Source organism: Paroedura picta, chromosome 5, assembly GCF_049243985.1.
Source record: "Paroedura picta isolate Pp20150507F chromosome 5, Ppicta_v3.0, whole genome shotgun sequence".
Taxonomy (NCBI): Eukaryota; Metazoa; Chordata; class Lepidosauria; order Squamata; family Gekkonidae; genus Paroedura; species Paroedura picta.
The window spans coordinates 117378821-117395756 of record NC_135373.1 but is presented as its reverse complement, the minus strand read 5'-3'; positions in this window follow the sequence as shown (position 1 = coordinate 117395756).

Here is a 16936-nt window from a genome sequence, read left to right as displayed (position 1 = left end):
CCCTGCTGCTGGATCTCCTGATGACACATGGGTTTTGGCCCATGTGTGAAACAGGGTGTTGGACTGGAGGGTCCATTGGCCTAATCCAACATGGCTTCTCTTATGTTCTTATGGCCCTGCTGCTGGATCTCCTGATGACACATGGGTTTTGGCCCATGTGTGAAACAGGGTGTTGGACTGGAGGGTCCATTGGCCTAATCCAACATGGCTTCTCTATGTTCTTATGGCCCTGCTGCTGGATCTCCTGATGACACATGGGTTTTGGCCCATGTGTGAAACAGGGTGTTGGACTGGAGGGTCCATTGGCCTAATCCAACATGGCTTCTCTATGTTCTTATGGCCCTGCTGCTGGATCTCCTGATGACACATGGGTTTTGGCCCATGTGTGAAACAGGGTGTTGGACTGGAGGGTCCATTGGCCTAATCCAACATGGCTTCTCTTATGTTCTTATGGCTCTGCTGCTGGATCTCCTGATGACACCTGGGTTTTGGCCCATGTGTGAAACAGGGTGTTGGACTGGAGGGTCCATTGGCCTAATCCAACATGGCTTCTCTTATGTTCTTATGGCTCTGCTGCTGGATCTCCTGATGACACATGGGTTTTGGCCCATGTGTGAAACAGGGTGTTGGACTGGAGGGTCCATTGGCCTAATCCAACATGGCTTCTCTATGTTCTTATGGCCCTGCTGCTGGATCTCCTGATGACACATGGGTTTTGGCCCATGTGTGAAACAGGGTGTTGGACTGGAGGGTCCATTGGCCTAATCCAACATGGCTTCTCTTATGTTCTTATGGCCCTGCTGCTGGATCTCCTGATGACACATGGGTTTTGGCCCATGTGTGAAACAGGGTGTTGGACTGGAGGGTCCATTGGCCTAATCCAACATGGCTTCTCTTATGTTCTTATGGCTCTGCTGCTGGATCTCCTGATGACACATGGGTTTGGGCCACCTTCTAAAATTTGTACTTTCTGAGGCCACCATTCTAAATCAAGCGTGCATTCCCACGTGCATCAGAAAAAGCTTTGTCACACTCCCGATTGCATCAGTGTTTCCTGACAGTCCTTTTTAGCAATGTGGCATCGGCCAGCAACACTCTCTTTCCTTCTGTAAGATGTAGAGAGGGGTCTAAAGGCAACCTAACAGGTCTGAAAAGTCAAACACCAGAGGATTTGGCACAAACTATTCTTTTGCAATTTCTGAAAGCAAAGAAAACATAGAAGATGAAAGGTCAGGCACTGAGTGGAGACCTATGATTTGGAGCTAAAATGTCAAAAGCATATTTCTTGCTCTTTCCACAGTCCTCAATTTTACCTTGGATTTCATTTCTTCTTCTTTTTTTAAAAAAATCCGCTATTCTGTCCGTCTGGCTCCACAAGTGGATGGTAGAAGTCTTCCGGAAAGGTCAGCGGTGAACAGTGGAGGCAATCTCTCTGCAAGACCCATGTGACACTCTTCTGGAGGAACAGAAAGGCTCGGATCGGCCTTAAAACACGGCTATGGTGCTTCATTGTTTCGTTCTGCATGAAGCTCCGGTGAAGAACTCTCTGCCTTAGGGCAGTGGAAACCTTCTTATTGCCTGTTGCTGAAGTATTAGAAATGTGCAGAGTTTACTGGCAAGGTAACACAAGTTGCAAGAACAAAACTCTGACATGTGCTGTCTGAAAATCCTTTCTTGGTGAGTCAAAACAAGCTCTGAATGTTCAGCCTGAAGAAGAGGAGGTGGAGAGGGGACATGATGGCTCTCTTGAAGTATTTGAAAGTTATCACTTGGAAGAGGGAGGGAGCAGTTCCTGTTGGCAGCAGAGGATAAGGCCTGCAGTAATGGGTTTAAACTACATGTACAACGATACCAACTAGATATCAGGGAAAAAAAATTCACAGAGTAGCTCAGGAATGGAATCAGTTGCTTAAGGAGGTGATGAGCTTCCCCCACACAGGTGGTCTTCAAGCAGCGGCTGGACAGATCCTTATCATGGATGCTTTGGGCTGATCCTACACTGAGCAGGGGGTTGGACTAGATGTCCTGTATGACCCCTGCTAACTCTATGATTCTATCCTAGCATTATTTTTGATCTGGGCTTGCTCAGTTTCGTTTCTTAAGGCAGCCCTGAATGGTTCAGGTCCCATGTCTTAGGAACCAGGCAGAAGACACCCAAGTAAAGTCACTTGAACAAGGAACTCCTCAAGACCACTGTTGTAGTGAAATCCAAAAAGAACCTTTATTCTGGAGGCATCAAGAGGAAAAGTTTGATGAACAAAAGTCTTTGGCAGAGAAAAAGGATCAATGGCCCCCATCGGGGTTATTATACCTGGGGTTGGCTAGAGGAGGGGGCGACGAGGGATTCACTAAGGCGGGGAAATAGTTCTCAAGAGAGCCATCTGGCCCTTACTTTGATCTAAGGAGTTACAAATGTTGAGGCTTAACAGCTCTTAGCAAGGTCAGGGAACGATAAGGGGTTCTGGTGGTGGGACGCTTTGGAATGCAAAGGCAGGGAGGGGGGGAAGGAGCCAACAGGCGATTTATGGCTGTATGGGTTTATGGCCAACAGACCAGGAAGAATGGGGGGGGAGACAAAGGTGAAACGCGGGTCAGGAACCGGGGTTCGTGACACCTTGTTCCCAAGCATAACCTTGTGTGGCCGTGGGGGTGATATCAAAGGACATCTCTTCCATCCTTCAACCACGAAAATTCAAGAAAATCTAGTTGGATTCAACCCATTATGCCATTTCTTAAAAACATATAAACCTAATGTGACCTAGTGATGCTTAAGAAAGGAAGGTGTGAGTTAGCTTTTCTGCATTTTCAGCAATCATAGGCTAAATTTACTCTGGGAAAGTTACCATGAGAGATATTTGGTACCCAGCCCACATAGCAACAGCAACAACTTGAAAGGCTCTAGATAACTGTTAATCAGCCTCTACATGGCTCAGGCTAGCTGAACCTTGTCAGATCTCAGAAGCTAAGCAGTGTTGGCCCTGTTTAGTACTTGGATGGGAGACCACCAAGAAAGACGAGGAGTGGTACACAGAGGCAGGCAACCACAAGCCGCTTCTGTCTTTCTCTTGCTTTGAAAAGGGGCTTCCAGGTCAGCTTTGATCTGATATCTCTTTAGACACAAACGCACACCCACACAGAATTGTTCCATTTAATTATAGAACATATAAATGTTCTTGGATGAAAGTAGGATTCCAAAAGGCCAAAGCTGTTAACTCTGGCCTTCGTTTATCTCTCACCAAAGCCCATTGATTATCTGAGGTACATCTGAAATTCCCGTATGAATGGTGCTTCCCCTTTCAGGAGGAGCCATCCTGGATTTCAGAAGAGGGGACAAGACATTCGACTTTTTAATATGGTTTCCCTCCCCCATTAAATGGCCTTTGGAAGCTGACATCAAGCCATATAAACAGAACTGATGCAGATGTTCCTTTAAAGCAGTGGTCCCCAACCTTTTTATCACTGGGGACCGGTCAACGCTTGACAATTTTACTGAGGTCTTTTGCCAAGGGACGTTTCCGCCTGAGCCCCTACTCCACTTGCTTTCCCGCTGGTGCCCCTGACTTCCCACCGCTCACTGGGGGGCGCTGCCAGCAGCAGCTGCGGAGTGCCATGCCAAGGGGAAGCTCCAGCCATGGTGGCTGCTGGAGAGCACCAAAGGTCAGCCGGTGGCAGAGTGGCAGGGCAGCCCCCAAGGCAGCAGCTGGGGAGGAAGATGAAGAGGAGCTACGGCCCAGTACCGACTGATCTACGGACTGAGACCGGTCCCCGGACCGGGGGTTGTGGACCACTGCTTTATAGGAATGTCCATGCCATGATGCTCAAGTAATATCAACTGAAATAGTTGAGTGTGATACAGTGTCAGATTTGGACAGGGAACATAAAGAGTTTTAATCCCAGCCTGACCTGACCTCCTGGGGTCACCTTGGGCCAGTCAGTGTTTCACGTAGGTCCACATGAGCCCATGCTGTTTCTAGTCTTACCAAATCACATACTGTATCTGCTAAAATCCACCACTGTAAGAGGACAGAAGGTGCCATCCCTTTAAACTTTAAATACACTAAAGGTCAAGGTAAACGTATCCCCTGTGTAAGGTCAAGGTAAAGGTATCCCCTGTCTGACCCTTGGGGTGACGCCCTCTAGCGTTTTCATGGCAGACTCAATACAGGGTGGTTTGCCAGTGCCTTCCCCAGTCATTACCATTTAAAGGGACTACAGATGACCAAAAACTAGCTGAGCACTGGGGAGCACCTCCCCGCCACTTATCTGCTTTCCAGGCTTTCTGCAAACCTCTTTGAAAGCCTCTTTAAATGGGGTTTGTGAGGCCTTGAACTAAAAACTGGTTCAGTTCATGAACGAACCTCCCAGTTTGGTTTGTTTGGCCATGAACTGCAAAACAACACAAACTGCATTTTTCCTAATGGTGACTGAAGAGAACCTCCACATCCAGAGGCAGTAAACCATTGAGTACAATTGCCTGGAGGCAACATCAGAGGAACTTATTGGTCTCTTTGTCCTGTTGGCCCTCCAGAGGAACTGGTTGGTCACTCCATGGGACAGGACTAGATGGAACACAGGTCTGATCCTGCAATGCTTTTCTTATGTTCTTTCCTGACCCTTAATGCTGGGAATGTTCACCTTTCTGAATGGTTGATTTCCATGCTTCCCTGAAGTTCCTGCTGCTCTGGTGTCATGATCTCCATTGCCTTCTTCCTTCTTCCAAAGGGAGGACACACCCATGATGATGTCAGAGTCTTTCTTAACTAACCAGAATTACTGTGTGCAAATAGCATTTAGCCCAGGCTAACCTGATCTCATCAGATCTCAGAAAGCTAAGCAGAGTCGTCTGGGACAGGAGACCTCCAAGGAAGACCAGGGTCATGGAGGCAGACAATGGCAAGCCACCTCTCAATGTCTCCTGCCTTGAAAACCATAGAGGGTCATCGTAAGTAAGCTGTGACCCAACGGCACTTTCCACCGCCGAACCGCACTGAGAGCAAATGAAATTAATTTAGAGGGAGGCGAAATTCATTGTAGCGGGTCTGCAGGTGGCTCTAAATGTCAACTCTTTGTTATTTTTGGGTTTTTTGCAGACAGCCGTAGCTAGTCGTTCAAAGGGGATGGGTGTCTTTTGATGCTGAAAGGATATTTCTGCCAAAAATCTCCCCTTTCAGCTCTGGTCTAGAATACTGTCATGCAGGTAATAAAGAAGAACAAGACAGCCCACCCAGGAGGTGAGAGGCACACGGATATTTCAACGACTAATGTATGTGAACTCAGGAAAGCAAACAGCTCCGTTTTGATTATCAGTACAGGCAGATATGGGGAAGAGGGGGAAGATCAGGGGACTCTCCCCCTCCCCTCCGATTAGATGAAAAGTCTGGGAATGAAAAGACAGAGTGCCTACTGTGCAAGTCCAACTTTGTTGAACATTGAGGTCTTTGAGTAGATGAAGTGGAATTGAGGTTATAACCCTGCAGAGACTCAGAGGGATAACTGAAAACACATGTTCCATCTGATCATTCAGTTCCATTCATCCCACTCTGTGTTATCTTTTTCTGTTTTCAAAATTACATTCACGGGCTGAAGATCAGGTGCACGGGGATGGTGGGGATCATAATATAAGGAGAGCCTTGCTGGATCAGACCAGTGGTCCCTCTAGTCCAGCATCTTGCCTCACACAGTGGCCAACCTGTTCCTCTGGAGGGCCAACAACAGGGCATAGAGGCCAAGGCCTCCATAAGAACATAAGGAGAGGCCTGCTGGATTAGACCAATGTCCCATCTCATCCAGCATCCTGTCTCATACTGTGACCCCAACCAATTCCTCAAGAGGGTCAACAATCGGGCATGGAGGCCTAAGTCTTCATAAGATCATAAGAAGAGCCCTGCTGGATCAGACCAGTAGTCCCTCTAATCCACATCCTGTCTCACACAGTGGCCCAAATCAATTCCTCTAGAGGGTCAACAATAGAGCACAGAGGCCAAAGCCTTCCCGTGATAGGAACAGAAGCCCCCTGCTGGATCAGACCAATAGTCCATCGAGTCCAGCATCCTGTCACGCATGGTGGCCAATGGATTCCTCCAGAGGGCCAACAACAGGGCATAGATGCCAAGGCCCAGATGTTGCCTCCTAGCTCTCAGGTTCAGAGGCTTAGTGCCTCTGAATGTAAAGGTTAGTCACCAAGGCTAGTAGCCACCGACAGACCTCTCCTCCTTGAATCTATCTAACCCCACTTTAAAACTGTCTTTGCCTGCGGTCATCTCTACATCCTCTGGCAGTGAATTCTACATTTTAATCCCTCTCTTTATTAAAAAGAAGAAGAAAAAAGTATTTCCTTTTGTCTTTTTCAAATTTACTGCCTACCGACTTCATCAGATGACTTTGAGTTCTAGTATTTTGGGAGAAAATTCACTGGATGTCCCTCCAAACCTTCCACCGTGACTATAAGGATTCATGCCAGCATAACAGTTCTCACAAATAAATAATACTTGAAATTAGGTGACCATGCACAAAAAAGATTTGTGCTTGCATTGGACAATTCACACCATCTTTCTTCCTCTCTCAATACAGGCTGGTCTGAACAACAGATTGCAGGGACACTTCTGTTTTCACTTATGCATTTGCTATGCCAGTTTGGTGTAGTGGTTAGGCATGCCAGGTTCGATTCTGCACTCCCCCACATGCAACCAGCTGTGTGACCTTGGGCTCCCCACAGCACTGATAAAGCTGTTCTGACCGGGCAGTGATATCAGGCCGTGGACCTGGACAAGGCCCACTTGGCCTCTTTCAGGTCGATGTTGGCGATCTCCGTGGTCTTGGGGAATTATAAGGGAAAAGGTGTCCCCACAGGTATTAAAGTCCCAGATTGTTAGGTTTCCAGTATGAACCAGGTCAGTGTTTGAAAATGATGTCTACAGTTTGGTAGATACGTTTTCAGGAGGATTCCAATGGAAAATTCAACCCACAAAAGCATTGGGGGAGAAGCTATCTTACGGGTGGCTTTTTAACGTGTTTAAAAAAGCAAATGCAAGTTATGATGCCTCAGCCAAATCAGAATTCAGATGGCATTTCAGTTTATCCCTAGCACAGCATACCATTTGTGCCTGCTTCAGTAAGCAGCAAACAGAAGAATCTGTTTGTGTTCCATGGGAGGGGATGGGCTAAAACACAGAAGAAAGGTTAATTTGAAATCGTTAAACGGTCCTATTTATGGATGCATGCAATTAATTAGAAAAGAAGACACAAGCCACTAGGCTTTCGCAGCTGGTATGAGTCCAGCACCTGTTCTACGGGGAATCTGTGCTTTGAAAAAAAATGCCCCGCTTTTCAAACCCAAACACAAAAGACCAAATTGTCAAGGTGGCAATTGTGACAGCCACAGAGGAGGCAGTAGACAGAGCAATTCGTTGCTATTTGGCAGGCCAAACAGACCGAAAGACCTTCTATTTGGGGTATCAAGGCCTTTGTAAAGCACAAGGGAGGTCAGGGTGTTCCACTAAAGTGGGAGAGACCTGGCTTCATATGCCTTTTCAGCCATAAATGTCTGGCTTTTTGAGGGCCAGTCACATTCTTCCAACCTAGTTTAACTCACAAGGTTGGCGTGAGGATAAAACAGAGGAGACGGGCATCATGGATACCATCTTGAGAACCTTGGAAGTAAGCCTGGTTAGATATGCAATAGACAGAATGTAGGTCAGTCCAAGCTCACTTCCTATGCTTATCTACTTGAAAGAAAGTTCAATAAGCTTTACTTCCCTGAAGTCAGAAATAGGATTTCAGTCTGAAAAGTACTGCTCGCGGATTGGGGATGTATAGCAGCAGCCAGTGAGAGCTTGAGGAGGGGACATGAGGTATGAATTCCCTGCATGATTCCCTGGCAGAAGTGATGTCATGTCACTCTAGGTATCATGTCACTCTAGGTATCACAGAAAACTCTGTGGTGAAACAATAAAGCTTTTAGTGATTCTTAGTGTGACATGACATCAATTCTAGGTTTTGCCCAGAAGTGATGTCAAGACTCACAGCATCTTGTGATTATTCGGCACACATTGGATAATGCACTTTCAATGCACTTTGGAAGTAGATGCTTTAGGATGCTTTAGGATGCTTAGGGCTGATCCTGCGTTGAGCAGGGGGTTGGACTAGATGGCCTGTATGGCCCCTTCCAACTCTATGATTCTATGATTCTATGATTCTAGATTGTCCAGTTCCGCACAGGAAAATCCAGCTGCAAAAGCACATAGAAAGTGCATTATCCAGCGTGTGCGGAATGGGCCTTAGAGGAGAAATGGGTAATGAGGGATGACATGTACATTGCTATTGTTTTTTCATATATATACCTTATAAATGTATATTTCCCATGTGGCATGGAAAGGTTGCTAACATCTTGGTGTTGCCTGGAGATCTCCTTATTACAACTGATATCCAGATGCCCAAGGTCAGTTCCTATGGAGAAAAGAGCTGCTTTGAAGGATGGACCACCATGGCAAGGTCCCCTCCTGAGGCTTCTTCCCTGCACAAACCCAACCCACCACAAACCTCTTCCTTCCCCAGGTTCCGCCCCAAAACATCCCAGTAATTTCCAACCCACAGCTGACAACCCTATCCTTTGGGCCCATTCATTTGGAGGAAGCAACCTTTAAAGGTAGCACTATCCAACTTCTAAGCAGCTGAGTCAAAAAACATGCTCTGTGATCACAGGAGCTGAGAATTTAACCTGAACAAAAGCCAATATGGAAATTCTCCCTAATCACTCCTCATCAGTCTTTGATCAAGATGCTGCAACCACATCGTTTTGTAGCGGCTGGGGGCCAAGAGTACTGCAACGGTGGGCCCAATCCCTCCTGATTTGCACTACTGGCTTCCTCCTTTTAAATAGGAGAAGCTCATGTTGGTCTGCCTAGAGTTTTCTGGCACGACACATGAGTAGGCACTTTTGATTGGATGCAAATACAAAGAATGGTGATCTTTGGAATTATGTTTTAAGCTGTGGTCTGCATGACATATAATTTAAAAAAAATATATGACATAGATGAGTTGGAACAGCACCATGTAGACTGTATTTTTACCACCCAGCAAGCCCTAAAATTTACATTATTGGTGCATTTTTAAATAACTTGACCACTGAGGAAGACTCTTAGGGTCGAAACGTGTTGGGCCTCAGTGCCATGTGTTTTTTGTGAAATGTGCACGCAGCATATAAACATGATTTATCGATGCTTTTTATTTTTAACTTGTGCACTTCATTGTAATAAATATTTGCGTCTCAAACTTCGCTTGGAGCTCAGCCTTTAGGTTCCTAACTGGACTCACAGCCATTCCATGGTTGATGAAAGAACCAGCTCAAAGGTCCTGTGGAGGCACACGCTAATGATTGGTAGGACAGGTCACATGGTTCTCACTTTTCGGTTCAGCCTGGACACTATATTTTCTATAGATCCTATGGAATAGCAATCCTGAACCTGTGGGCCACAGACCACATGTGGTCCTTTGACTAATTGGAGGTGGGCCGCGAAGGATGCCTTCTCCCCCCCCGGCCCTTTACTTCATCCCCCCCCCCCCGGCCCTTTACAACACACTTCAGGTGTCATTGTCTCCCATCACTCCCAGATGGGACTATCTCGTTGCAGAGAAACAAGCTCAGGGTTCCATTGATTTGTTATTGTCATGAGTTAAAATTTCCATGAAAATAAAATGTTCCTTATATTCATTGTTGTGGTGTGTCTGTATCTTATTTTGAAGGGATGCTTAAACATTACCATAGCGATCAGAGAGCGTTAGGGCAGTGGTTGAGAGTAGAGGAGTAACTATCCCCCCACCGGGCCTCAGTAAAAGGCGTTGAGTGGTCCCCGGCGTTGAGTGGTCCCCGGTGATAAAAAGGTTGGGGACCACTGCTATAGAATATAGATTCTATAGATCCACTAACAAAGTCTATATTTGCAAGCAAAAGGAGAGGGGGGTCACTGCTGCCCAAGAGGTCTGGTTACTCACATCTAGAACAGGACTGGCCAAACTGTGGCTCTCCAGACGTCCATGGACTACAATTCCCATGAACCCCTGCTGGCAGAACATCCGGTATCATCACAAGCAGTGCTTTGGGTTTATCCGTCTTTCTCGCTGTTATTTCCAGCTGCTGAAGCCACCCACCGGATCAGCATCGTCCTTTCATTTGGCCACACAAGAGAAAACGAAGCTTGCGACTCGGCAAGGGTTTAAAAAAACCAAATCCATTCAATGGAAAATGTATTTTAGCCAAAGATGTGCATTCCTTAATGATCCTAATCTGCATGAATGGAGCTTTGCCCCTTCTGTAATTAATGGCTTAAACTTTGCTTCTTAGCAAAAAAACAAAACAAAAACAATTTCTATTTAGGTCTTGATTCTTAGGGAATGGGATTAACCAAGCTAAAAAAAGATGGTCATCAATAAGGTCAGAGGCAAATATGCAAGTGTCAATTATAGACTGTGGACACGGACACTCCCCCCCCCCGCATTTTCATTCCGTGCTCTTGCTAGCTTGGACTGCTGATCAGTGAAGGAGGTTTATGGTCACACGAAACCCACGAGAGCAAGCAAAACAAAAATTTCCAGTGCTTCACTCAAAGGCAAGAGATTGGTGCGTTGGGTATATAAAGACTAGAGCAGGGGTAGTCAAACTGCAGCCCTCCAGATGTCCATGGACTACAATTCCCAGGAGCCCCTGCCAGCATTTGCTGGCAGGGGCTCCTGGGAATTGTAGTCCATGGACATCTGGAGGGCCACAGTTTGACTATCCCTGGACTAGAGGATGGCCAACTGGGTTTTCGGATGGTTAGGTGGGGAGGGAAGTGGTTAGAAGGCCTTCCCCAAACAGCAATTATCAATGGTATTTCATCAGATTGGATGGGGGGGGGGATGATCTGGATGAGGGAGTGGAAGGACAATATTAGATTCACAAATGACCCCAAATTGGGAGGAGGAGCAAACACCCCAGAAGATAGAGCTAGAGTTCAACGAGATCTGAACGCGCTGGAGAAGCCGACCAATGAGAACAAGATGCAACTCAATGAGGAGAAATGTAGAGTTCAAATATTCTACTGTTCTATAATGTTTATTACTATCATTGTTTTGTTGTTACTGTTACCGTTGTTGACACATCACTTTCAACTGAGTTGATTGTATTGTTCCTGTTTCATGTAAACCGCCCTGAGCCTTCGGGAAAGGGGGTATATAAAATAAATAAATAAAATTTGGGGTAGGTAGGGACCTCAATGGAGTACAACATTATGGAGTCCACCCTCCAAAGCATACCTTTTCTCCAGGAGAACGTATCTCTGTCATCTGGAGATGAGCTATAATTCCAGGGTATCTCCAGCTCCCACCTGGGGACCGGCATCCCTAGCCCTGTGGGATCTGTAGATTCAGAAGAAAGCAGCTTCCTGTGTTCCCCACATTTGTGCGATGCCTGATTTTCTATGGGGAAATTGCAGCATGGAAAACTTATGCGGAAACTAACTCTACCCTCCATTCTCACATCCCTGTTCCTACTGATCCACCAACTTTGTGAGTTCAGTTCCAAACACACTTTTCAAGCCACCCAGCGTCTAGGACCAGTATACTTAAAACTATGGCTTTGTACCCTACTGGGATCCCTGTCCTCCCCAGGCTCCAAACTCAAATCTCTAGCCGGGGTCCCAACCAGGATCTGGAATTCTGGGCACAGTCAGCCTGCTCTTACTTCTCTTTGGTGGTGGTGGTGGTGGTGGTGGTGGTCTTCTTCTTCTTCTTCTTCTACTACTACTACTACTACTACTACTACTACTACTACTACTACTACTACTACTACTACTACTACTACTACTACTACTACTACTAAGATTTCCATACCTCCTTCCCATATGGCTCAGGGCAGTTTGCATACAGTTAAAATTAACAATAATTTAAACCAATAAAACAATAATATTCACAGTCTAAAAATACAAGTCATCGGCCACATTTCCTTGTAGTCGCAGCAGCCCCTGGATTACTCCCTGCCCGTGAATCTCCCGACTGGGTGTCTCTCTGTGGGGGTGTTTTTAGGCAAAAGCGCAGATCTGAGAGGCGATGTTGTTAGCGGGCAATGAAGACGACAAGCTTGTCCCGGAGCCTCGATCCTTAATACGGCCGAGAACTTGGCATGCATCGCTGCGGGGATGCCCTCTGGCAGTGCAGCGCTGCACCAGGGGGAATTGTCGCTTGGGTAGCAGAAACTTTGCCAGTTGGCTCGCTTCTGGCACTCAGCCTGGCAGCAAAACATGTCGTGGCGGCAACTCGGAACTGTAAACATCTCTGCTCACTTGTTAGGGTAGCGATTTAGGAAGCAGCTACAGATACATAAGAAGCACTCTGGATCCAATGGACCTGCTAAGAATCTGCCACAAGCAAGGGCTTCCTTCAGCTGTGCAGTTAGAATTCTCCCATTCAGATCCAGAGTATGTGTGTGTTTGTGTGGCTCAGTGGTAGAGCATCTGACTGGCATGCAGAAGGTCCCAAGTTCAATCCCTGGCATCTCCAGTTAAAAGATTTAGCCAGCAGCAGAGGAATGGGTTTTTGTACCCCATTTTTTACTTCCCAAAGGAGTCTCAAAGCGGCTTAGCATTGCTTCCTCTTCCTTCATCTGCGACAGACCCCCTGTGAGGTAGGTGGGGCTGAGAGAGCTCTGAGAGAACTGTGATGTGAAAGACCTCTGCCTGAGACCCTGAAGAATAGAGGCCAGTTTGATGGACTGAGGGTCTGATTCAGTATGAACAAGCTCCGTGGGTTCATGCGCACGGCCACTGAGTAACACAAGCAACTCTCTGAGGGATCAGACCGAGAGCCCATGGAGTCCAGCCCCCTGTTTCTGATAACAGCCAGCCTGGTGTCTCTGGGAAGCTTATTAGCTGGGCAAGAAGGCAATAACTCCGTCATGTTGTTGGCACTGTGCACCTGATGTTTAGAGTAGGGATGCTAGAGAAGAAGAGTCGGTTCTTACATGCCGCTTTTCTCTACCCGAAGGAGGCTCAAAGCGGCTTACATTCGCCTTCCCTTTCCTCTCCCCACAACAGACACCCTGTGAGGGAGGTGGGGCTGAGACAGTCCTGATATTTCTGCTCTGTGAGAACAGCACTATCAGGTCTGTGACTGGCCCAGGGTCACTCAGCTGGCTGCAGGTGGAGGAGCGGGGAAATCCAACCCGTCTCGCCAAGTTAGAAGCCACCACTCTTAACCACTACACTAAGCATGTCAGTTCAGCTGCTGTTGTGCTTTCCAGTCAATGTCCTGGCCGCCGATAGTGGGGTAGGGTGGCCAGTTCCAGGTCGGAGAATACCTGGAGATTAGGGGCTGGAGCCTGGGGAGGACAGGGACCTCAGTGGGGGATAATGCTATCAAGCCCGCTCTACAAAGCATCCAGCTATTGGCATAGCTGGTGGAGATAGCAGAATTTTGCCCAGTCTGCCTCTTCTGAACCAAAAGTGGATTAATTTCCTATGACCCTGAATGATGGCAAGTCAGGCACTGGCCCCTCTAGCTCAGTCTTATCCGACTGCCCTGAGGACCTTCTTCATGTAAGGCAGGGATCCTCAACCTGTGGTCCTGCAGATGTTCATGGACTACAATTCCCATGAGCCCCTGCCAGCAAATGCTGGCAGGGGCTCATGGGAATTGTAGTCCATGAACATCTGCAGGACCACAGGTTGAGGATCCCTGATGTAAGGCACATGTGTGACCACCAAGCTGGCTGACCAGGTCCCGTGGAGGGTGGGATTCTGGGGGAAGGGTTTACGCCGCTATTATTGCTTGCTATGATTTTTGTGTATTTTAACTGTGGTTGGGGCTTTATTGTACTGGGATTTTAAACTAGGAACCCACCCCAAGCCGGTTTGCTGAGAGCAGTGAGAAATGAATGAGTAGGAAGGCGGGTGCAACCACAACATGGCTGCTGCGGGAGGTGGAGCCTGTCACAAAATGGCTACTGCTAGAGGTGGGTGGAGCCAACCGCAAAATCTCAGGGAGTGACAGTATATATATAAAACACTAAGAGCAAATCTTCAGCATTTCAGGCATGACTCCTGTAAAACAGGATGCCCTCTTTTATAAATGAGCAAATTATTTTAAAATAGTTCCTTGCATAAGAACAGCTTAGCTTAAATCACACCGTGAGCTTCCTTTGACCTGATTGAGCATACACCCACCTCTCTCTCTCTCTCTTACGCTTTGTAGGATCCAAGCCCTTTACCGCTGTGGTTCTGTATATTACAGTCACCGCCACAACCCTACCAACTTTCCCCTCCTGTAAATATAGCCACACTACCCAAGCCCGAATCTACTGACTGACGGGATGAAAGATTCCTGCAATTAAATCACGGGTGACACAAGCAGCTGTAAGCAAAGATAATAAGATACGGAGGGAGGGTGAGGGAGAGAAAATGAAGAACAGGGGCTTAGATAACGTCTAGCTTTATTCCCGAGCGGAGGAAATGTCACAGTGCCATGGGCTACCCAATGCTGCATTCGAGCGCCATCCAGAGGAGATAACCTACAGATGCAACAGGATTTGATTTCTGTATCCTCATTTGACCTGGCGAGAACGCATGTTTTTCAGTCCTACTGTCCTATCCGATCGCAATAAATCACGTTTGGCTTTGGCTGAGACATTCGACAAGGGACAGAGAGCTGGGGTTGGATGCTAAAGTAGATGGGGCCTCCTCTGTTCCCTACACTGGCTTTGAGGGTTGCGAGTCTCCAGGCTGATCTGCTGGGATTACCGGAGGGAAAGGAGATTGATCCACTTGGAGAAAATGGCCTCTTTGGAAAGTGGAGTCTATGCCCTGCTGCTGGTTGTCCAGAGGAACTGGTTGGCCAGTGCATGAGACAGGATGCTGGGCTAGGTGGACCACTGGTCTGAACCAGCAGGGCTCTTCTTATGTTCTAATTAAGGCCTCAGACTCTATACCCTGTCATTCCCTCCAGAGGAACTGGTTGGGGCCACTGTTTCTGACAGGATGCTGGACTAGATGGACCACTGGTCTGACCCAGCAGGGCTCTTCTTAGGTTCTCAGGATGCTGAACTAGATGGACCTCTGGTCTGATCCAGCAGGGCTCTTCTCATGTTCTCAGGAAGCTGGACTAGATGGACCACTGGTCTGATCCAGCAGGGCTCTTCTTATGCCTTCAGGATGCTGGACTAGATGGACCCCTGGTCTGACCCAGCAGGGCTCTTCTTAGGTTCTCAGGATGCTGAACTAGATGGACCTCTGGTCTGATCCAGCAGGGTTCTTCTCATGTTCTCAGGAAGCTGGACTAGATGGACCTCTGGTCTGATCCATCAGGGCTCTTCGTAGGTTCTCAGGATGCTGGACTAGATGGACCATTGTTCAGCCCCAGCAGGCCTCTTCTTATGTTCTTAGGATGCTGGACAAGATGGACCACTGGTCTGATCAAACAGGGCTCTTCTTATGTTCTTCAGATGCTGGACTAGATGGACCATTGTTCTGACCCAGCAGGGCTCTTCTTATGTTCTCAGGATGCTGGACTAGATGGACCACTGGTCTGATCTAGCAGGGCTCTTCTCATGTTCTAATTAAGGCCTTGGCCTCTATGCCCTGTTGTTGGCCCTCCAGAGGAACTGGGTGGCCTCTGTGTGAGGGGCCCTGGTTGGGTGTGGACACAGCTATACCTCCCAACCATTTTCTGCATGATTATGCCATTTCTAAGGTTTCTTGAAACCTGAAGAATGTTTCAAGGGTTTCTCAATGGAAAAAAAGTTGAGAAAGACTGCCCTATGAGGTAGGTGAGGCTGAGAGAGCTCAGAGAGAACTATAATCATTCCAAGGTCACCCAGCAGGCTGCTTGTGGAGGGAAAGTGGGGAATCAGACCCATTTCTCCAGATTAGAGGGTGCTGCTCTTAACCACTACACCAACCTGGCTCTCAAAACATCAAAAGTCTGTCCTCCCTACCTAAAATGCCAACATATTGGCTAACAGCACCACCATCGGGTCAAAAAATACAAAGTTTCCTGATGGAAACTTTAATTCCATCTTCCGATTTGATTTGAATGCTGATAATTGCAGGTTTTAATATGGTTTTACTGGTTTAATAGGGTTGTATGCAATATTTATGACTGTTGCGAGTCCCCCCTGAGCCCCGTTGGGGAGGGCGGCATACAAGCAGAAAAACAAAATCAACAATCAATGAAAATCAACAGCATCCAAAGATGATATCACATCCCTTGCACTGCAGTGAAGAAGCAGACGCAGAAGACGAGGCCCAAACAATCCAATTAAGGCCGCCTCTAAACAGAACGGCTACCTTTAACAGGGGGCCATTTGGCAGGCCTCCAGGTTTGTAAAAATGGCTATAAAACCAGCCTTTAGCCAGAGAAGCCAGCCTTGCAGCCACCCGGTCTCTATCAAGCGGCTCACGGCAGACGGACTGATTTGTCCAGGGTCCCATCTCAATGTCCGCTAAGCCAGTGGTCCCCAACCCCCGGTCCGGGGACTGGTACCGGTCCGTGAGTCAGTCGGCACCAGGCCGCGGCTACTCTTCCCCGGCACTGCTGCCTCGGGAGCACCCTGCCACTCTGCTGCTGGCTCACCTATGGTGCTCTCCAGCAGCCGCCTTGGCTAGAGCTCCCCCTCGGCGTGGCACTGCACAGTGGGCGGCGGGAAGTCAGGGGCACCGATGGGAAAGCAAGTGAAGCAGGGCCTCAGGTGGTGGCGATGTCCCTCAACAAAAGACTACCCCCCCCGGGCCTCAGTAAAATTGTCAAGCGTTGACCGGTCCCCGGTGATAAAAAGGTTGGGGACCACGGCGCTAAGCTACTGTCACCACCTAATCGTTGGTTGGCCCCATCATTCTCCACACAGTCCATTTCGCGGTGAGACTCAAGTTCATAATCGGGCGCCAATTGCCTTCTGAGGGAAGGCCGATCCACA